General features: G+C 44.5%; 1 long non-coding RNA gene across 1 annotated transcript in view; it reads right to left on the reverse strand.

The window, feature by feature from the left end:
* Positions 1–8,295: 8,295 nt before the first annotated feature.
* LOC148214280 (uncharacterized) overlaps positions 8,296–23,225 on the reverse strand; it is a 47,296-nt gene continuing 32,366 nt past the window's right edge. Inside the window, exons 3-4 of the long non-coding RNA XR_015798404.1 lie at positions 10,148–10,216; positions 8,296–8,534 (exon numbers count right to left, since the gene is read on the reverse strand). This is a non-coding gene — a long non-coding RNA (uncharacterized LOC148214280). The remainder of the gene's footprint in view (positions 8,535–10,147; positions 10,217–23,225) is intronic.

Consider the following 23,225-nt stretch of genomic DNA (forward strand, 5'->3'; position numbering starts at 1 on the left):
AAGATACGTGAATGGCTAAAAGTCCCTATTTGTTTTACTGCCTACAGCAGTCCCCTGGATTTTTCTGAACATTTTTAAATAAAGTTTGTAGAAAATGGTGCAACCATTTACCTTCTCAACTCACAGAGGCTTTTCACCCAACTTCCCCTGACTGGCATAATGGTTAGCATAAATTGCCCCAACCCTTTTCTAAAATAATAGGGAAATCACTGTTCTTTCATTCTTTCACATGTAAATTTCCACCAAGCGGGCTACTTAAATGCAAATTTCCACAACATAAATTTTAAAAAGTATGTAGGGCAACTTGCACACAGCTTTTTTTCAACCTGTGTATGTGTGTGTGTGCGTGTATTTCTGAAAGATGAACAAGCACAAGAAGACTTTGCTGTTAATGTTCACAGAACCATAGAAGAATGATAGAATGACAGAGCCACAATCATGCACTGGTTGTGGACTAGATCCAAGGACTGGATACACCAGTTCCAACTCCCTGCTCAATCCAGGAATTCAAATTACAGCATCCCTGATTGATGGTTGTCTGTCTTCTACTTGACCGTGTCCAGAATTCATCACCTTTCTGAATCAGTGGATCCATGATCAAACAGTTCTGTTAGGACTGTTTTTCCTCCTAATGGTAAATCAGAATCTGACTTCCTGTAATTTAAATCCATTATTCCATATCCTGCACACTGGAATAATTGGAACAGATCTTGACCTTCTTCCATGTGACATCTTTTCATGTATTTGAAGAATTCTATCATATTCCCTCATTTTTCTTTTCTTCTCAAGGGTTTTCAAGGTTCCCTAAGGCATTTGGGCCTTGTTAAGCAAGCCCTAATGGTTCGTTTAGCTCATCTTTTATTGATTGGAAAATTGAATTACTTTTGGATGCCCAGCATGTATTGTACTGATTGTCTTTGGGTGCTTATTTTTATTGATTGTCTTGCTTCTTCTTTGGGTTTTAATCTTCTGTTCACCATCCAGAGTCCCTGCTGTAAGATGGGAAGCTCTATAATCATGTGAATGAATGAATGAATGAATGAATGAATGAATGAATGAATGAATGAATGGCTTCCACTGCAGAGGGGGGGTCAAAAAAGTCAAGACAGCTGCCACAACCATGCAATCCAAACTCCACCTCTTTTTACAGGAGTTAGGGGCAGAGTTTAGGTCACATATAGATAGATTGTGTGGTTGCTAATGTGACTTGATGGCACAGAATCAATCAATTAATTAGGTCACGCAGTCATGCCTGCTATCTTGATTTTTTGACACATGCACACATACATGCTGCAGACTAGCAGTTGGTAGTCCAGCCATGAAGGCCTTGGAAGAAATATCCAAAAGCCATGATGGGTCTATACCTACAAAGATCTGCATCGTGCAAGCCATGGCATTCCCTGTGACATTCCATGGAAGTGAAAGTTGGACTTTAAAGAGGTAGGATAGGAAATATATTGATGCCTTTGAACGTTGGTGTTGGAGAAGACTCCTGACAAAAACATGGACAGCCAAGAAAACAAACCAATGGATCATCAAACAAATCAACCCGGGGTTCTCACTCAAGGCACAAATGAACAGACTCAAATTATCCTACTTTGGACACATTATGACAAGTCCTAACTCTCTGGAGAAGGTTCTAATGCTGGGAAAGGTAGAAGGAAAAAGAAGAGGACAATCAGCAGCAAGGTGGATGGACTTAGTTACAGTAGCGATGGAGGCACTGTTGGGAGGCCTGAAAGAACAGGTTAGGGATGGCACATAATCAATGAATCAAACAATCACACATACACACCTATGGGTGTCCTGCTTATGAGGTTAGACCCAGAGTTTGTGAGCTTGATTCTAATACTGTAGAGAGTAAGGAAGATGACCTGGATGGGGATATGTAGGCTCCATTGCCAAGGTCACCTTCCTTACTCTCAACAGACACTGAACAGAAATTCCCGGTCTAAAGATCAAGGGTATTACCTAAATCAGTCAACAACCGGTTCCAACAATAATGTGTGAACACAGCCCTTGTCTTGAACATGGTGATGGATAAATAAATTAATTAATTAATTTATTTATTTATTTATTCGGCTTGTATGCCACCCATCTCCCCCATGGGTGACTCTGGGCGGCTCACAATAAAAACGAAGAAATACAATTCTCTCCAAGATGGCTAAAAACTATAAATAATTTAAAAACATATTAAAATACCATAAAAAACCTCCTCTAATTTTGGCCCTATAAAAATCTGTAAGATGCTGGGGGGGGGGGCAACCCATCATCCCACCAGCCATCTCCACAGGTGCGAGCCCCCTTCTGGCCCCCGGGCCTTCTGGCAAAGTCAGGATTTAATACCTTTCCTGAAGGCCATGAGGGAGGGGGCACACTGGACCTCAGGAGGCAGGATGTTCCATAGGGCGGGCGCTACAGCAGAAAAGGTTCTCTGCCTAGACCCCACCAATCGAAATTCCCTGACCGGTGGGGTCTGCAACCTGCCCCTTCTGCTGGACCGAGTGGGACGGGCTGAAGTGACCAGGGCGAGGCAGTTCCTCAGATAACCTGGTCCCGTGCCATGAAGGGCTTTAAGGTGATAACCAACACCTTGAATTGGACCCGGAAACAAACTGGTAACCAACGCAGCTCGTGCAACAGCGGTGTTATATGTGCCCTCCTAGGGGCATTAAGAACTGTCCGCGCCGCCGCATTCTGCACCAGCTGTAGCTTCCAGATACTCTTCAAGGGTAGCCCCATGTAAAGCGCATTACAGTAGTCCAACCCAGAGGTGACCAGGGCTTGAGTGACCGTGTGGAGGTCCCCCTGATCCAGGAAGGGGCGCAACTGCCGCACGACACGAAGTCGTGCAAAGGCCCTCCTGGCCACGACTGCCACCTGCTCTTCGAACAGGAGTCGTGAGTCCAGGAGAACCCCCAAATTACGCACCGGGTCTGTCTGGGGTAGTGCAACCCCGTCAAGAACCAAAGATGACAAAGTCCTAGATCTTGAGGCTCCCCGTATCCACAGCCACTCCGTCTTACCAGGGTTCAGCTGAAGCCTGTTGTCCCCCATCCAGGCCCCCACAGCCTCCAGGCACCGCGAAAGGGTAGTCACAGCATCACTTAAGGCACCAGGGATGGAGATGTATAGTTGGGTATCATCAGCATACTGATGATACCTCACTCCATGGCGCTGGATGATCTCACCCAGCAGCTTCATGTAGATATTAAATAGGAGTGGTGAAAGCACTGACCCCTGTGGCACCCCACACAGTAGGGGCTGGGGGCTGGACTTCTCGCTCCCTATCAACACCGATTGGGTTTGGCCTTGGAGAAAGGAGCTGAACCAGCACAGCATTGTGCCACCCAACCCCAACTCCTGCAGCCGACCCAAAAGGATACCATGGTCGATGGTATCGAAAGCCGCCGAGAGGTCAAGAAGAGCAAGGATGGATGCACTACCCCCATCCCGCTCTCGCCAGAGATCATCTAAAAGTGCGACCAATGCTGTTTCTGTCCCATAACCAGGCCTGAATCCTGACTGATAGGGGTCCAGATAATCCGTTTCCTCCAGGATCCTCTGAAGCTGCCGCGCGACCACCTTTTCTACCACCTTCCCTAAAAAGGGGAGATGGGAGACTGGACGAAAATTGTCCAGGAGGGTGGGGTCTAGCGACGGTTTCTTGAGGAGAGGGCGGACCAAAGCCTCTTTGAAAGGCTTCAGGAACACCCCCTCCTGCAAGGATGAATTAACCATCGCCAGGACCCACCCTAGGGTCACCTCCTTGGCGGATCTGACCATCCAGGAGGGACACGGATCTAAATCACAGGTGGTTGCGCTGACAGCCCCGAGGACCCTGTCCACTTCCTCAGGGACAACAGGATCAAACCTCTCCCAGATAACTGGGCAAGAACGCTCCCTGGGCAACTCTTCTGGACCCACTCCACGCTTGGCTTCCAACTGAGAGCGGATCTGAGCAATTTTATCCATCAGGTGTTCAGCAAATTCCTCTGCACGACCCTGCAAGTAGTCCCCTGCCCCCCCTTTTCCCAGGAGGGCCCGGGTGACCCTAAACAGGGCTGCAGGGTGACACTCTGAGGATGCAATAAGAGCGGAGAAATATTGACGTTTCGCCGCCCTTACCGCCACTAGGTAGGCCTTAATAGCCGCTCTAACCTGTGTTCGGTCTGGTTCGTCCCGAGTTTTCCGCCAGCGGCGCTCTAGCTGTCTCTTAGCCCTTTTCATCTCCCTCAACTCCTCCATGGACCACGGGGAGCGCTGGGAGTGATGGGCCAAGAGAGTACGCACAGGCATGATCCTGTCCAAGGCCCCAGCCGCCTCCTTATTCCAGGCTGCGGCCAGAGCCTCCGCTGGGCCGTGCAGCAAGGCCTCAGGAACAACCCCCAGCTCCCTTTGGAACCCATCCGGGTCCATCAGTCGCTGGGGGCGGACCGTTCGAATAGGTCCCACCTCCCTGCGGAGGGGGGCAGCATAGGAGAATCCTGCCACCAGCAGGGAGTGATCTGACCATGACAGGGGGGATAATGTAAAATCCCCCACCAGATCATGCTGCCACTGCTCCGACAAGAAAACCATGTCTGGAGTGTGACCACTGTCCCGAGTCGGGCCATCGATGACCTGGGATAGGCCCATGGCTGCCATGGTAGCCATGAACTCCCAAGCCGCCTCTGAGGCCAACCCCAGGGATGGCAGATTAAAGTCCCCCAAGACCATAAGTCTGGGGAACTCCACTGCCAACCCCGAGATGGCCTCCAGCAGTTCAGGCAGGGAGGCTGCTATGCAGCAAGGAGGCTGGTACACCAGCAGCACTCCCAACTGATCCCGTGTGCCCAACCTCAGGAACAGGGTCTCACATCCAGCAACTTGTGGAGCAGGGCCCCTGAAGGCCAATAAGGATTCCCTGATGACTACTGCCACTCCCCCTCCCCTGCCCTGGGGTCTCGGCTGGTGCTACACCCTGAACCCGGCTGGACACAATCCCGCCAGGGCTACTCCCCCCTCTGGTGCCAGCCAGGTCTCAGTGATACACACCAGGTCAGCCTGCTCCTCCCCAATAAGGTCGTAAATAAGGGGGGCCTTATTATTGACTGACCTGGCGTTCAGCAGCAACAGACGAAAGCTCGGGCCTCTGTAGGCCTGCTGACCAGGGTCTGGCTTGATCTCTGAGGGCCGGAACACGCCACCGGTATAACGCATCGGGGGCGTCTTCCCCTGAAACGGCCTGCCCTCTGGCTCCCGCCATACCGCCCCTTGCCCGTCACCACCTGAATGCCCACCCTAAACTTCCTGAGGTCCACCCCCCCCTCCAGGCCTTCCACTTAAGGGGCCTGCCATACCCCCCACCACACAAGGGAGAGGAGACAAAAAAAAGGGGTGGGGCCACACACCCCTGTGGCACTTCAGCTGACCGCTCTCAGCGCCAACAGGGGGTCACCACTCCCAATCCTCTAACAAACACTCACCCTCTCTCCACTGGCTTCTCTCACTGGTCAGGGAGAGAGGGACCCCATTCGCTCCTGCCCTCTGCCCGTCTCCCACCCAGGCAGAGAGCCGCACATTCACCTTCTCCAATCACAACCTCCACTCAAATACGCCCACCCGCTCAAGTACCCCTGCGTCTTCTCTAGGGGAGGGGGCGCCCCTTGCCACATAGAGGCTCATCTCCCAACCCCCAAGGTCTCAAAGTCACTGTGGCCGCTGGGCTCTGGCCTCCAATCTCCTTCAGCCTCGCCGCCAGTGTCCCACCGTCAGCGCCGGCGCTCTCACCGCAGGCGCTCCCACCGCCGAGGCCAGCCACACCGGGCCTGGGGCCCCACTCCGCCGGCACTTCTGGCCCCACAGGGCCCGCCTTCAACTCCGGCGTCGCTCCCCTCAAGCCCGGGCGCCGTTCTTGGCTCCACTGGCTCCACTGGCGACGCCGCCACAGCCACCAACACTCTCCCGTTGCCGCCTCCGTGGGCTCTCTGGGACCGAGCGTCGCCCGCTGCCGCGCCTGCCCACATCCTCTCCTCTCCGTCTTTGCTCCAGCCGCCGCCGCCGTCACAACTCCTCTCCCCACGGCCACGGCCACGGCCCGCCTTGGACTGCATTCCATGCAGTTATATCTGGTATGCACATGTGGCCATGCATTTTTCAAGAGATATCAGTTATCCCAATTGCCAGAACCCATATTTTGCTACTGTAAACTTTAAGACCATTCTTGTCTGCCTGGTGCTCTTTTTCCATGACATGCAAAACATTTGCACTGGGTATGGAGAATGCTGTTTGCTCCTTAGCCCCAGATGGTCCCCTTTCCCCTGAATTTCCATCATTCCCCCCAGTTGGGCATCCTGCTACTCTTCTTACAGGGCTCTTACCTGGCACCCTCTCTTCCCACATCCAACCCAACTACTCCACGTTGTCCCCCTCTTTGGAAGGACAAATCCAGGCAATTGCCATCCACCCACTGACTGTTTTATTTCCACTGCAAGGCCAACCAGGGTTGCAAGTTAGTGCCACACCACATATTGTTACCTAAAACCAGAAAAGGCTGGAGAATGTGGACAAAGCTGGGTGTGAGAAGAGAGCGAGAGAAAAAGGAGGAGGAGGAGAAGGTATTTTGCAATAAACAGCTGGTTCCCACAAGCCAGATGAACCAGCTAGGCAAGGCCCCCGCTAGGGAGGCACACAGAGGCATCCTGTTCCTTAATTCTGAACATTATCTGCTTCCATGAATCACTATTTGGAATCCAGATAGTAGACTTCAGGGTTCAAGTCAAAACCAAGGTTGATCTTGCAAACCAGATGTCAGCTGAGCCTGTAGTCTTTCCTCACAGTTGAGCAAAAACGCTATCCACCAATCTTTGAATTAGCAGAACATCAGCATCAAATTTGCTGCCCAGTGGAGATCCTTAAGCTACGATAGGGACAATACCAGCAAATGGTACATGAATGTACAGGGCACATTAAGGACAGAGACTGATGGCTTCTTCTAGCTTTGTCTCCCACCCCTCCCAACAAATGTCACCAGTTGGTGGAAGAACATCCTCTAATCATTCTTCTTAATGTGGGCTGGAGCTAGAGGTGAGTCTTGACATATGACCAAACCAATAAGTTTAGCTCTCTGTCAGAACGTGCTCTGTTTTTTCACAAGTGTTTTGCAGTGGCTCTGAAGGGGAACTCAGTTATCAGCTGATATCAACTGTAGCTGGCTTTCTTTTAGATGAAAGTTTAGCACTCTTCTAGAAGTAAATCTGTTCAAAAGCAGCCTGAATGACCAGCATGGGGAGGGCTGAGAACCACGACACAACTGAAAGAGAGCAAGGCTTGCTCACTTCACCGTGAAGCCCCTGTCTCCACCACCACTGCTGGTTCAGGCTGATTCAGGGATTCAAGCCAGGGAATCATCTCTGAGTATGGAGGAAAGCCCCAGTCTGTAATAATTGAACTTACCCATTGTCCCAAAGCAGAACGGCCCCAGAAGATCAGGGACTGGAGAGGAGGAAGCATGCCAGTTCCACTCTAAACTGTCCAACAGGTGTCTGGCCAATCACCTCCTATAAGCAGGGTTCCTCAACCTTGGCGACTTGAAGATGTGTGGACTTCAACTTCCAGAATTCCCCAGCCAGCTTGGCTGGCTGGGGAATTTTGGGAGTTGAAATCCACACATCTTCAAGTCGCCAAGGTTGAGGAACCCTGCTATAAGGGTCACCTGGCTGCACCACTGACAGAATGATTGCTGAACCATTATGGGTTGTGTGCATTCCAAAACCTGTGGAGGAAAATGCTCCTTAACACCAATACAGCTAAGGATAGCTTAGGGCTGCCTCAGATATGGGCTGAGGATGAGATGAAAACAACAGCAGAAGAATCAAGCAGCAAAATGAGGTTGCTGGGGACATGTTTGTGGTGCAGTTAGATGTGAGGGAGAAAAAGCTCATGCTTTATTATCTGTTGATGAGGTTGGCGGGCGCTACGTGTCATTGAGCTTCAATGGAACCAACCAGAGAAAGGCTCTGTGTTAGACCATTACTATGCCCATGAGTGATTGATAGCTCTTTCCCTCCACAAATCGTCTTGTCAAGCTGCCTGAGCTAGTTGCCATCAATCATCTCTTATGACTTCCACTGATGGATTGTTGCACGTGCACGCGCACACACACACACACACCAAGGGAAGGGAAGGGAAGGGAAGGGAAGGGAAGGGAAGGGAAGGGAAGGGAAGGGAAGGGAAGGGAAGGACTAGCACATTATATGTTCATAAATTAAGTGTTTAATCACGTCATTTATGGAGGACCTATGGCCAAGAAGATCCATCATATGAAATGGGGTGGGAGGAAATTAATCTCGCTTATGGATTCTGCAGAGTGAACTGCTGGTTCTTGCCCATCTGCCTCAACTTGCAAACCTCCTCCTCTGCTTCTTCTGTTCTTTGCTTGGCTGGATGATTTGAACCTGTGCTGGATCTGTTGAAGGCTTAAGATATGTCTCGGTTCTCCCCACCTTCTCTGTTGAGCAGGAATTTGTATTTTGGCAAACCACATGGAAAAACTGTAGAGGCGAGGAGAAAGAATAAAACACTGAACTGGCCAAGATTTATCTGTATGTGACTGATTTTCTTAGGTATACCCAAATGAGACCAGTGTCAAAAAGTTGCATTTTGAAAACCTGGTCTTCTTACGGCAGCTCTAAATTCCCTTTCTCCTGCTCCTTCTGGTTCCCCATGAAGATTAGCATTCCACAGCGACTGAGCTGACCAACTGAGCTGACTCTAGAAGTTGTTGATTTTTTTAAACCTTGCACAGATCTTTGGAGGTGGGGGATCCCCTAAATGTGCCGGTAGCTTCCTTCCCATGGAAGAGTGGCATTGTATCAGCAGCCATCACCTCACAGCCTGATCATTGGAAATAGAGGCAATGATTAAAAGTTAAATCAAAATTAAAACATTGTCTCTTATTCTGGCTCCCCAAAAGACATTTGCATTACATTTTGACCTGTGTCGATTTTACAGGTAGCATTGGAGCCTATCACAACCCTATCAGACCTGGGAAGGATTCTCTGCTCCTCTGTTGGGGACAGGGCTCCAAACTTAAGCTACGGAATTTAACATCAGTTCCCTCTCTTGCTTCTGTCGCCCATCTTCAAGACTGGTGCGCTACACAATCTGGATGTCTGGAAAGCCACATGGGGTACATGCTGGAAACTGAATTTCAGAGCATATATAGATTGGACGTTTCCTCTCCTTGCAAGCAAAGGGAATTGAAAAAAGAGGAAGAGAATGGAGAGAGATTTATCTTCTCCCTGTTCCTATTTCTAACCTATTCTAATAAAGCAATTCTTTGATGCACTGAATGTAAGCAGCCCATGCTTACATTCAGTGCATCAAAGAATTGCTTTATTCTCTACCTACAAGATATTTAATGAGTAGGGCATCTCACTATCAAGACAGCTGGTATGGTTCCCTTTTCTGAAACTCAGTCATATAAGCAATTTCTTCAGATTCCATGTTGAACTCATAACTATTTTTTCTCTTTAGGAGACCTCAGGATTCTCCTGAACTCTATCTTTGCCCAGTAGGGCTAGAGAAAGTATTTCCTCCAGTAGATGCATTTATTTATTTATTTACTTTTGTAATTTGGGTGGTTAGGTGCCAAATACTATGCTCATGCACCTGGAAAGAGCAAATTCTGTGGCTTTTTTTGTTTGTTTCACTTGGGGAAGGCTGGAGAAATCTTTTACAGGTAGTCCTCAGCTTACGTCCATTCGTTCAGTGACCATTCAAAGTCACAGCAGCCCTGAAAATGGACTTATGACCGGTCCTGGAAGTTCTGGCCATCACAGCATCCCTGCAGTTACATGATCACGATTTGGGCACTCAGCTCACAATTACAACATTGCAGCATCCCGCAGTCATGTGATCACCATTTGCACCTTTCCCTGCTGGCTTCCCACAAGTGAAGTCAATGGGGAAGCTGGCAGGGAAGGTCTCAAGTCACCCAAGTAAGTTGCTTCTGCTGCTTTTTCTATCAAGGAGCCCACTATGGAGTACAAAGTCCCAGAGATCTCATACCCTGTAGCACCCCCACCCACATTCCATAGTGCGCACCTGCCCGCAACACCCCACACCCTCCTGTAGTACCCGCACACACCCCTGTGCTCCTTACCTGGGACTCCTGCCTCTTCACGCTTAATGATCTGTGTGTTCTGGGCTTATGACGGCAATCTAGTTTTACCTGTAATGTAAAACTAGTATATTACAATGTGGAGAGCTGGTTGCCTAGCAAATTAAAATACAGATATCTCCAGGATCTAGGCAGAAATTCTCCCTATCACTTTTTACTTGAGCTTTTTAATTGGAGAACCAGTGTAGTGTTTTGGTTCAGATGTTGGACTAGGATTGAGGAGACCCTGGTTCAACTCCTTTCTCAGTAAGGGACCCTCATTGGGAGACTGGACCAGTCAATCTCCAAACTGGAGATTCTTTTGTGTGGAAAATGGCAGAAGAAACACAATGTACAGTATATGTTTCCTTCAGCTCCTGGAGGAAACAGAGCATATAAATCTAATAAATAAGATTTTAGGATCCTTTGGCATTAGTGTTTCCATTAGTTCTCTCCCTAAAACTCCACCATAATGACCACGCAGTTAAGAAGTGCTTAACAGCATCAATTTCTTGACGATGGATCAACTGGTAAATGTATCTGGACATTTGTCCTTGAGGGAGAAATTCTGAATTTATTTACTTACTTACTTACTTACTTAAAAGACTTATATAGCCATCCATATTATGAACCTCAACCTTGGGTGATTCACAAAACAATAAAACATTTTTTAAAAAAACCAAACAAGTACAATAAAAATGAATGACGTCCTAGGGAAACAATTTCCCACACACCAGCGTCCACCTTGCTGTGCTCCAGCCTTGTTCTACCCCAATGCTTGTGGGAAGAATCAGCTCTTCAAGGCCTTCCAGAAGACCTGGAAGGTTGGATCCTACTGGATCTCAGAGGGGAGGGTGTTCCACAGGGTAGGGGCTGCCCTGTAGAAAGCATGCTTCCTAAGTCCCACCAGATGACATTGTCTAATAGAGAGGACCTGGGGCATGCCTACTGTATCTGACCTGGTGGGACAGGCAGATACCCTCAGGGAGAGATGGTCCTGCAAATTGTCTAAGCTATGCCATGTTAAGCTAGAGGTGACCTGCCTCCATCCTTGGACTCATTCCCCTGACCTTCTGGTTAAGGCAAGAGTTCTAAGTAGGTAGAAGGCCTAACCATTTTCTTCAGATTGTGAAAGACAAATGACATGGCATACAAGAGGGATACAAGAAACTGGTGTCAAATGACCACATACTTTCTTATCTTTTGATCTTCACATTGTTATTATTTGAACACTTGCTATAAGATGCTTGTTAATTGGGAAGACTCTTGTTTCAAGTCTTGGGCCAACGCTGGTCAATAAATCCAGACAGCAGCTCCCATTCTTGAAACAAGTCTTGGTGGATTTTTCTCCAACATCCTTCTTTTTCATGAAGTTGTGGACAGCCTGGCTTGAAAGATCTGAGTACAAGATGGAGCCCGCTTCATCACGTAGAACTGAAGTCACTAAACGGCAGGGACAATACAGTATTAACTTGCTGTTTCCATTTAGCGTTGAACAATTGGTTGGTTAGAACAAGGAGTTGCTGTGAGCGAAGGTTGGTCTTTAATATGTATGGAGAAGGAGCATCAAAGAGTCAAGATGGAGGTCATGACCATATGATTGAAGCCCCACCCTCTTTATACATGTGTCATGTGATGCATGTAAAGGGGAGGGGCTTTGATCATTTTTTTTCACACACACCCTGAAACCCCCCTGATACAGAGTGAGAGGAAACAGGAAAGAACATTACTTTTGTATTGTCGAAGGCTTTCACGGCCGGAATATGACGGCTGGTGTGGGTCTTCAGGGCTGTGTGGCTGTGAACACCAGCCAACATTACCTTTCTTCTTAGATTTTTCATCTCCAGGGAATTATGGATTGGATTTATTGTGAAAGGCTTGAATTTTTCTTACAAATGGAGCAGAAAGCTGCTAACTTTTAGGAATTCAGCATTTAAGGAGAAGCAGGCAGACAAAAGTTGAAACTGAACACAGAAGAAAACAACACTATAATAAATTAAAAAGAAGCTACACATTCTGGACTTTGTCTTTCACTGTGTCAGACGTTCACAGAGCATCAATAACTACAAGGGAAACAGCTAAGGAAGAAAAATGGATTAATAAGTTTGGAATACGTATTTTACACATGAAATGTTTTTTAAGGTCTGATTTTTCTGGATTTGGAGTTTTAACTCTGTGCAATTTTTTAAAATCATTTTCATGAGCTGATACCGAAGCAAACTTCCCTCCTTTTTCATGTATTACTTTATTTCTTGATTTAGTATATTTCCCAGTATGTGCATCAGGCATTTTTGTTTCATTACAAAAAATGTTATAACCTCTTTTTTGTACCCCAAAAAATTGAAAAGGATTGTTTTTCCCCTTCCCCATTTTTCTTTTTTTAGTTTTTAACTAGGATTATAGATCTTTATGTTGATGATTTAGGATTTGAATATCTTTTGCTGCAACATCAATTTACAGTCAAAACTATTGCATATAATTAGCTCCTGTTGGTTAGAATTTTTTTCAGAATAGCTCATATGGAGGTTTTCCTTAACATCAGTGACATTCTTATCTCCAGAAATGGGGGCTGAAAAATGTGGCTTTAGCATGATAAAGTTGAAGCCATCACTGCCAAATTCCTCATCATAATACAGAACACGTGACAAACCTGTTAAGAATCATTTACAAATAAACTTAATTAACACCTGGCTAAACTCACTGAAGTGAGTTTTTTTATCAAGACTAGGTCTGCCTTAGTTTTTCTCCTTTCTTGCAGCTTATTTTTATCTTTAATTGGTCCCTGTGATTTCTGTTAAAGGTTTATGATGGAAATCTGTCGACTGACTCAATAATTGGATTCAAAATTTGCAGTTTGGAAGGGGGGAAATGTTATCCCTATGCTGATTCCACTTTCAGCGGGTCAGACTGAAACATCCTCTGTAGTTTTGGGAGCAGAATAGCATCCTGACAGGAGGAAACATAGAGGGTGTGCAACCTGCACTAACTTTCCAATTAAAATTCCAGCTTTTTCCTTGGCTCTTTTCCCATTTAGAATATATTTCCCAGCTGAATGGAAAAGCAACTGGAGGAAAGGGCATATTTTGAATTTAAAAAAAAAAAAAAGGATCAGGGGATGAAGATTAGCCTTAACTCCAGGATGCAGCTGACCTTGGAAAGCTGAACATTAACCTGGTTAATAATTGGATGGGAGACCACCAGGAAATGTCAGCAGAGGCTAGACTGGGAAGTTTAAAAAGTCTCAGAAGAAGGCAGTAACACAAGGTAGTGGAGTATCCATGCAGTCACCGGGATTCAAACTCCACTTAAGGAAATTTTTGTTGTTGCCTTGCTTAGCAATTCACACACTTATCATTCCTACACTCAGGTTCACCACCTAGAAAATCTTGGCCGCAAAGCTGCCTGCCCTTGCCCAAATATGTAGTTTACCCTAGAATGGAAGGAAAGGGGGGAGGGAATGCCAAGGGCCTGAAAATGGTGCCCCCCTTCCTTTGGTGCCCTAATCACATGCATACATGGCATAATGGTTAATCCAGGGCCGGAGACGGAGTGCCACCGCAGAGTATGGAATTATGCTAAGCAGGAAAATAGACAACAGGGATACAGGGAAGAGTGGAATTGAAAAGAATGCTATGAATGTCAGACTCCATGAAAAAAAATGGTATTGTAGGGAGGGTGGGAAATGGTAAGGCGGCAAGTGCACACGGTTTAACTGGAGCAGTGTAAAAATACAGGTGTGGTCTGCTGCTGGTGTGGCCGTGCAATTCATTTCACATGTCTGTGGGAAGACTGCATCCCCCCCCCCCCACTGATGAATAAAAGGATGCCCTTCTTGTTCCCCTATACAAAGTGACAGATAGCGAGAGTGAATGTAGAAGGTACAGGGGGATTATCAAACAAGAGGTGACAGGGAGCAAAATGAATGTTTTCCCATAAAGACACTTTTTAAAAGAGTGCTGCCCTTTCTCTGAAGTGTCTGAAAGGGAGCTCCAGATTGGGTGGTGGTTCTCATTGACTGATTAACCATGCCGTGATCTTGCACTGTTGCTTGATTACTTGTGTCTGCCTGTATACATGTAGTCCTTGCTTAGTGACCACAATTCGGACTGGCAACTTCGTCGCTAAGTGCTGCAGTTGCTAAGCAAAAAAAATCACATAACCATGCCGGACGTACATCATTTCTGCTTCCATTGTTAAGTGAATCACTGTGGTCATTATGCAAGGCACCACGCGACCGCGACTTGCAATTTCACTTCTACTACTCCATTAATTGTGCTTGTTGGAAGCCAGAAGTGAAGCTCACAATGGCGATCATGTGACTGCAGGATGCTGTGATGGTCTTAAATGCATACCGGTTGCAAAGTGCCCCCCCAAAAAATCACATGACCATGGGATGCTACAACAGCTGTAAATGCAAGGATTGGTCCCAAAGCTGTTTTTTTTAACTGTCGTAACTTTGAACAGTCGCTAAACAAGGCAGCAACTGAACTTGCTAATTCTTGCAGACCTGCCGGGGTTAATTTTCCTAGATGTTTCAGTAGTGAGCTGCAGAAAAACCTGTTCCTCTGAATGTCTTTTGTCTAATCAGCAGAACAGAGACAATGCAAATGGTTGTCAATGGCCCTCTTAGTGTTTGCAACAGGAGTAATGTTCCTTTAATACTGTCTTTTAAAAGTATGCATTTTTGTTCTTTTAAGCATACTTATCAAGCTGTCATTAAGTGGTTTCCTTCTGTAATTTACACATGAAGTCAGGGTGTTTCAACTTTTTGGTATACTACAAGAGACAAATTGGATCCCAGATGTAAAATCAGAACAAAGTAATAATTGCACAATAGGCACATCTCTTCTGTCACTAAGATCAGAAGAAAGGGGAGAAACAAAAACCATCTATATCTGACAAGCTGACGGATTGAAATCATCCATTCAGCTTGATACTTTGATTTGGCACCGACATAAATCCTACAGAGAGAAATGGAGCAACTGATGTTAAGACTGTAACATTTATTTTATTTTTATTTTTTTAAGTGCTGGAGAAATGTATGGATAATCAGGCTATCTATCTGTGCTGCTCAGTCTTTTGGATTCAACTCCCAAAGTTGCTTGAGGAGATGGAGATAGAATATACCATTTGTCCGCAATTTTTCAAAGCATCTACATCTTTTCCTGGGACAACGTGGCCGTTGCAGAGAACAACCATGCCATTGCAGAAAAAGATGCAGCTGCTTTAAAGAGCTGCAGACCAGTGCTAATGTAAAACAACTTTTGGAATCAAAGCCAACCATTGCATAGCCTTAGCATCTTTTGCTACTTGATAATTGCTTGCTGTCTTCTGAATTACAAGCAGGATTCTTTAAATACTACCTGCTGGGATACAACACTGGGTCATCACTTTCATGTCCTGCTTGTGAACTTCCTGGATGCACTTGGGTGGCCACCAGGTACCCAGAACGTTGGACTTGGGCTCTTGGCACGATCCAGCAGGGCTCTTATGCTCTTCTCTTCAAATGTATTTGGCACTCAGTATTGTGAAGAACCTCTTCTTTTATTCATTGTTTTAGCCTTTCCCAGTTTGGGGTCTCCAAATACTGTTGGATTATAACTCCCATCATCCCTGACCATTGCCTGTGCCAGCTAGAGATAACAGGATTTAAAGTTTAGAAGCAAATGGAGACCCCAGACTGGAGAAAGTCTGAATTAGATCATCACATAAGGAACCTGTTTAATATGTCATGGCCAGCTGAGATTAAACTGACAATCTTGGACCAAACCTGGATGTCATTTAGGCATTGAATCAAGCTCACTTTATATTCTTGATTTTTCTTTTATTCCTTATTTCTAACGCCATCAGAAGAGAGTATCTGTAGCTCAGGGTTGAACTGTGGAGTCCTTGGTGCTCTCTGAGCTTGGTTGTTTCCTTGCAGGCGTTTCATGACCCAACTAGTTAACGTCTTCAGTGCTAGAAGGGAGTGGGGTTTGCTCTCTGTTTATATACAGTAGCTTGCCCTGCCAGTGTTGGTGGGGCTGTGGCTACTTCACACCTACCACACATTCTCTTAACCATCCATTATACCAGCTGGAATCCTTAATCTGATAGCATTTATCTCACCCTGAAATTTGTCTGCTTTTAAGTTACTAAGTTTTTGAGGCCCAGTCCTGCTGTGGGAACTATAACTTCAAAGCACAGTCTTGTGAGCAAATTCCATTGGACCGTGTTTCTAAAACTACAGCACAGTAGAAAAACGTGATGATCATGTTTTTGTGTCAAAAATGTGATTATTGAGAGTTCTTTGGTGGTATAATCATAAATACATCATGCCCCAATATGATATCCATAGTTTTGTTTTGTTTTTCCAGGCATCTACAATCCTAATAACAACCTATCTATGTATAGACACCATGCTAAGCCATGTCTGGTACTAACCATAGATAACTGTAGCAAACAAGTAGGGCCACTATAACTGGCGACTACTACGTAGATGGCAGCAGAGACAGAACACAATTCTGCTGCCATCTAATAGTTCTCTGAAATGTTGCAGTTCAGATTTTATAGCTCTATTAAGAAAAACAAACTGCAGCCAGCCACAATTTTAGCACATATCGTAGCCATTGGTGGTGATGGGCCATTTGACATTTCCCCTTTTTCCTTTTCTGAAATGTAAAAAAACAAAACCTCATAATAGCCCATCTGGCCCTTAATTCCCTCAGATGGGGTGGGGGGAGCTTGAATTTATTCATACCATCACATATATTTGTGTTTCCATTTCATTCCAGTATGCCTCCAAGATATTGGGGGGAAAGGGGCAGGAGCTGCTGAAATACTTGGATGAGAGAAGTCTGATTTTGCAAACACTCCTGTTTCCCATCTTTATGCTGGGAGGTGAAATTGAAGGCGACCATAGATTAGGAAGGTGACCTTAAATGACCTGGAAAAGTAAGATAGGAGAATAGGAACATCTTACTAACTATCAGATCTGGTTAATACTGGGATGGTAAACCATAAAAGAATCCCAAAATTGTGGACCATACTGCAGGGTTCCTCAACCTTGGCAACTTTAAGACGTGTGGACTTCAACTCCCTGAATTCCCAGCACATGCTGGCTGGGGAATTCAGGGAGTTGAAGTCCACACGTCTTAAAGTTGCCAAGGTTGAGGAACCCTGCCATATTGGAAGCTGAGAAACTCCCAAAGGAAGGCAAATGGGAAATCACTTCCATATTGTTGCCAAAACAAGGGTGTGTCCATGTAATCAGCAGGAGTTGAACTCAAGTCAAAAGAGACTTGGCCAGATCTGGACAACATACATGAGTAAACCTATGACAAATCATGGTTATATTTATGCAACATGTTTAATCTGGTTACTACATTAAACTACTTTGGGGGTTGCACAATACACTGAACCATAACTAGATGGATTGGGTTTTCACAGCATGCTAGTTTCCCCCAAACTAACCAAGGTTAACCCAGATGAAGTTTAGTATGACTAAGTACTGCTGTCTTCTTCTTAACTACAACTGAACAGTCTGGATTCAGGTATCATGATAAATGTAGCTACATTATAGTTTCGGGTGACATGAGAAGAAAATCACACTCTTCCACCTAGAACTGACTTCAGCCAAGAAGGAAAGAAGAAGAATTTGAATTCATTGTTGGCCAGCTCATTAAGAGAAGCCTGGCTATAAATTCATCAAACATACAAAAACACCCACCTGGAACAGGCCAGAAGATGACTTCCTATGACCTTGTCCCATGAAAATGGGCTTATTCCCCATCTGTCTAGGTGGTAACCGTTAGAATGACTCATGGCACCCTTTCTTCTAAGTCGTGCCTGAACAACTACCATTGTAGCCCAATTGTTCTGCTATCTGACCGTGCCTCTCTATTTGTTAGGTAACCCTCAGTATAAGCCAGAACATCATGGCAGGACAATAGGTCACCTGCTTCACCTGTAAAAAGACCCTCAGATCACTTCCTAACATATGGCTGGAAAAGCACAAGGCAAAGAAGATCTATTGTTTAGTTAGGAATATAACAATTTCCATTGTTTCCATAGCATCTGTCAGATTGTTTACTGCTTATTGTTTGAACTGCTCGTATCTTACATACCAGAGTAGTCGTTCCAAGATGATGAGACAGAAATTTGAATAACAGTTTACATAAGTGATAGTCAAACCAGAAAAGAGACAAACAGAAGCAATTTCCAATATTATTAATTCATGAGGATGAGAAGCAAAAGTCAGATCTCCTATACCTCTACCCCAAAACACTGCTGTAAGCAGAGAGAAATTAAATTTATGCTCAAAACTTACCAAAGTTGGCATCAGTACAAGTAATAAAGAAGAAGAAGAAAAAAAGGTAATCAGGCTGGCCGTAAGAAAAAGTACAGAATTCATATCAAGGCAGAAGCACTTGGTTTAATCATAGAAATGAATGATCAGTATTAAGCAAATAATAACCGGCAGAAAAAGTACAAATTCCATAAAAATCTATCTCTAAGATCCACTTTGAATGCAGTGGGATAAAGAGAGTGAAATTAAAACCATGAGAGACATGGATTGATTGATTGACTGACTGATTGATTGATTGATTGATTGTGTACCATCAAGCTGTTTTTGACTCCTAGAGACCACATAGATTTTCTCCAAGACAATTTATCCCTAACCTGGTCTTTCATGTCTCCCAACAGTGCACTCATTACCTCTGTAACTGAGTCCCCCCACTTTTCTGCTGGTTGTCCTGTTCTTCTCTTTCCTTCCACCTTTCCCAGCATCAGAGCCTTCTCCAGAGAGCTGGGTCTTTGCATAATGTGCACAAAGTAGGATAATTTAACCCTGGTCATCTGTGACTTGAGTGAGAACTCTGAGTTGATTTGTTCGATGATCCATCGGTTTGTTTTCTTGGCTGTCCATGGTATTCTCAGCAGTCTTCTCCAACACCAACGTTCAAAAGAATCAATGCTCTTCCTATCCTGTTTCTTCAGAGTCCAAGTTTCGCTTCCATGGAGTGTCACAGGGAATGCCATGGCTTGCATGATTCTGAGCTTTGTAGGTATAGACACATCACCGCATTTGAATACCTTTTCCAAGGCCTTCGTGGTTGCTCTACCGAGTGCTGGTCTGCGGCATATTTCTTGACTGCTTATCCCTTTTCTGTTGATGGCTGATCTTAAAAGGCAGAAGCCATTCACCACTTCCTTATCTTCATTGTCAATTCTAAGGCTGGTTGTTCTACCTCTTCTCATTAGTTTGGTCTTGTTTGTATTTAATTTTAGTCCCATTCTTTCACTGTGCTCTTTGACTTTTACTTCTAGGGCTTGCAGATCCTTGGCATTTTCGGCTATCAGGGTAATGTCTTCAGCATAGCACATGTTATTAATGTTTCTTCCTCCATTTTTAAAACCATGCTCATCTTCTTCCAATCCTGCTTATATATAATATATATATATATAGGTTGTATAAATAAGGGGAGAGTATGCAGTCTTGTCGCACTCCAATCTGTTTCACCATTTCTGTCCAGACTGTGGCTTCCTGACCTGTATATAGGTTTCTCATGAGGACACTGAGTTGTTCTGGGATTCCCATTTTTCGGAGCACATTCCACACCTTGACATGGTTGATACAATCAAAGGCTTTTCTATGATCAATGAAGCACATATTGACTTCTTTTTGATATTCTTTGGGTTTTTCAATTATTTAGCATACATCGGCAATAATGTCTCATGTTCCTCAGCCTTTTCTAAAGCCAGCTTGAACATCTGGCATCTCTTTTTCCATGTAGGGCTCTAATCTGTGTTGGATGATCCTAAGCATTATTTTGCTAGCATGTGAAATTAAGGATATTGTATGATAGTTTGTACACTCTGTTAAATCTCCTTTTTTTAGTATTAGGATGTAGATTGACCTCTTCCAATCAGTTGGCCACTGGGTTGTTCTCCAGATTTGCTGGCATAGCTTGGTTAGAACTTTGACTGATTCTTCTTCTGTTGCTTGCCATATTTCGGTGGCTATTCCGTCAGTTCCTGTAGCTTTCTGACTTGGTAATGACTGGAATGCTGATCTAACTTCATCTTCCAGGACTAGAGGTTTTTGTAAGTAAGGAATATCTTCTAAGGTGTCTTGGATGTTGACATCTCTACTGTACAGTATTTCAGTATACTCCTTCCATTTTCCTTTGATCTTCTGTCTGTCCATTGGCGTCCTTTAGCATACCAATTTGAGGTTGGAACCTACTTCTGAAATACTTTCCTTGTTTTTCCATATTTGTTTCCATCTTCAGTGTCTTTACAGATGTTGTAATATTGCTTCTTGTCTCTCCTAACAGCTCTCTGAAACTCTTTAAGTCTCTTTCTGAGATTTTTGTCTTTCTTGGCTTTGGCTTCTCTTCTGTTCTTGGCAATTTCCAGTTTGTTCACATTTACCTTTAATGACTTCTTTAATTATTCCATAATTCCTCTGGTTCTCTATCAATCAGTTTCAGGACTTCAAAGCGATTCCTGATGTTCTCCTTGAAAATGGGGGGTACAGTATATGTTCAAGATCATAACATGGAAACTGACTGACTTTCTTCTTCTTTAGCTTAACTTGGAGGTTGCACATAAGCAGTTCATGATCTGTTCCACAGTCAGCACCTGGCCATGTCTTTGATGCTATAATTGAGCTCCTCCTCCTTTTAACAATAATATAGTCAACTTGATTTCTATATACTCCATCTGGTGATGCCCATGTATAGAGATGTCGTTTGGTTGTTTGAAGACAGTGTTAGGTATGAAGAAATCATTGGAGTGGCAGAAATTGATAAGTCAGTCTCCTGCTCCATTTCAGTTTCTAAGCCATACAATCCAACTACGTTTTCCTCTTTTGTGTTTCCAACTTTGGCATTCCAGTCACCAATCCCAAGCAACACATCTTGCTTGCATGTCCTGTTGATTTTGAATTGAACTTGATCATAGAAGTCATCAACGTCCTCTTCTTCTGCATCAGTGGCTGGAGCATAAACTTGAGCGATTGTCATATTAAAGGGTTGTCCATGAAGTTTAATCAATATTATTGGGCACTGATTGCATTGTAGCCAAGTACTGTTCTTACTATACCCTTCCTAACTATAAAAGCAACACCACTTCTTTGTTTTTCATGTCCTGAGTAATAAATGGTGTGATCTTCTGACTGAAAGTTTCCGATCCCAGTCTAACTCAATTTGCCGATGCCTAAGATATCAATCTGTAGTCAATTCATTTCATCTTTCACTATGTTGAGCTTTCCCGTGTTTGTGCTTCTTTCGTTCCACGTTCCTATTATAATTCTATCTTTGCAGCTTTTGATTTTCTATTCCTGCATGGCAACATCAGCAACTAGATGCCCCAAAGGCTTTAATCTAGCCACATTATAAACACCATTAGTACTCCAAAAGATCTTCAGCTCTTCTTGCCATCTATCCTGAGGGGCCCATCATCTGGCACTATATCATCAATCATTTTATATTTTCTATCCATGTGATTTTCTTGGTAAAAATACAGGACTGGTTGATGCCTTTGCCACTATCACTAAAGTGACCATCCACTTCCAGCATCTTCCTATATCATTGCTGCCCAATGTTTAGCTGGGCAGCTGGGATGACCTTCATGCCTTGGTGACCCTGCTGGGAGTATACAGTATTGGCTTACATTCCCAATGTTCTTCACTCATCCCTCCCAGGAACACCCCCCTGCCATGATAAGGCAGCACAGCAGGACTTGGGGGGGGGGGGATGAGAGACATCGAGTGAAAGAAAGGGCACTTTACCAATGTTCCCCCCCCACTCTAATCTCTCAGCGTTATTATTGTTCTTAGTTACATTATTATTTGTTACAGGAATTTAAGGTGGTATACATTGCACTCTTCCCTTTCCAAATTTATCTCCATAACATTCCTGTGAGGTAGGTTGGGCTGAGAGGGTGACTAGCCCAAAGTCACCCAGTACACTTCCATGGTTGAGGTTAGATTCAAGTGTGGTTCCCCTCCTCCATTCTAATTTATGTGTAAAACTGGAACATTGTGTCTGGAACAGACCACTGTGAGCTTTCCAGGGGATAGTTTGTACATCCACATTTTGTATTTTGTATTTTCTAGATGCATAAAGGGGTCTTCATCACTGTAATGATCCTGCCAGTCTGACAGTTCTGAAGATGATTATGTAACATCAAGTCAGTATCAACTTTTAGTGAACATTAAGATGGATTTTCTCCATGATGATCTGTCCCTCACCTGGTCCTTCAGGTCTTTCAATGGTGCACCCATCACTACTATAACTGATGTCCATCCACCTTGCTGCTGGTCATCTTCTTCTTCTCTTTCTTTCCACTTCTCCCTGCAGTATGGACTTGAGGGAGCTAGGTTTTCACATAATGTGTCCTAAATATGATAATTTGAGTCTGGTCACTTGAGCCTTTAGTGAGAACCATTTCTATGACCTTTTTGTTTGTTTCCTTGACTACTCATGGTATTCTCAGGAGTCTTCTTCAACAGCATCCATATTCTTCCTATCCTGCTTCTTCAAAGTCCAACTTTCGCCTCCATAGAGTATCACAGGGAAAACCATTACCTGCACAGTTCTGATCTTTGTAGGTAGAGACACATCATAGCTTATCTTCCAATTTCTTTTCCAAGGCCTTCATGGCTACTCTACCAAGTGCTAATCTGTGACATTTTTCTTGTCTGCTGGTTTCTTTAGTGTTGATAGCTGATCCTAAAAGGCAAAAGTTATCCACTAACGTCTTCATTGTCAATTGCCAATTCTATCAAGTCCAAAATGTGGTGAACCCACAGTGCTAATCAGTGCTCACTCTCTACCCATCTAGCTGAGCATCAAGGAAGTACAAAGGCCTGTCACAGTATCATAGACAACTAGGTGAAGTATTACAGCCAACATCAGATTCTTCTGAGAAGAAAAGGGGAAAAGAGCAACTTTTTCATCAGGATTCACTAGTGAAAATCCTCTAGTTTGTCTTTAAAGTTGTTGCATTCATACCACAGGTTTAACCTGGTTATTGAATTAACCCAAATATGTGGTTTTGTGCAATACATTAAATCATATATTAACTCAGCATT

This window comes from Python bivittatus, unplaced genomic scaffold, assembly GCF_059951505.1.
Source record: "Python bivittatus isolate LINGU-HERP-01145 unplaced genomic scaffold, Pbiv_v1 ctg000700_np1212, whole genome shotgun sequence".
Lineage (NCBI taxonomy): Eukaryota > Metazoa > Chordata > Lepidosauria > Squamata > Pythonidae > Python > Python bivittatus.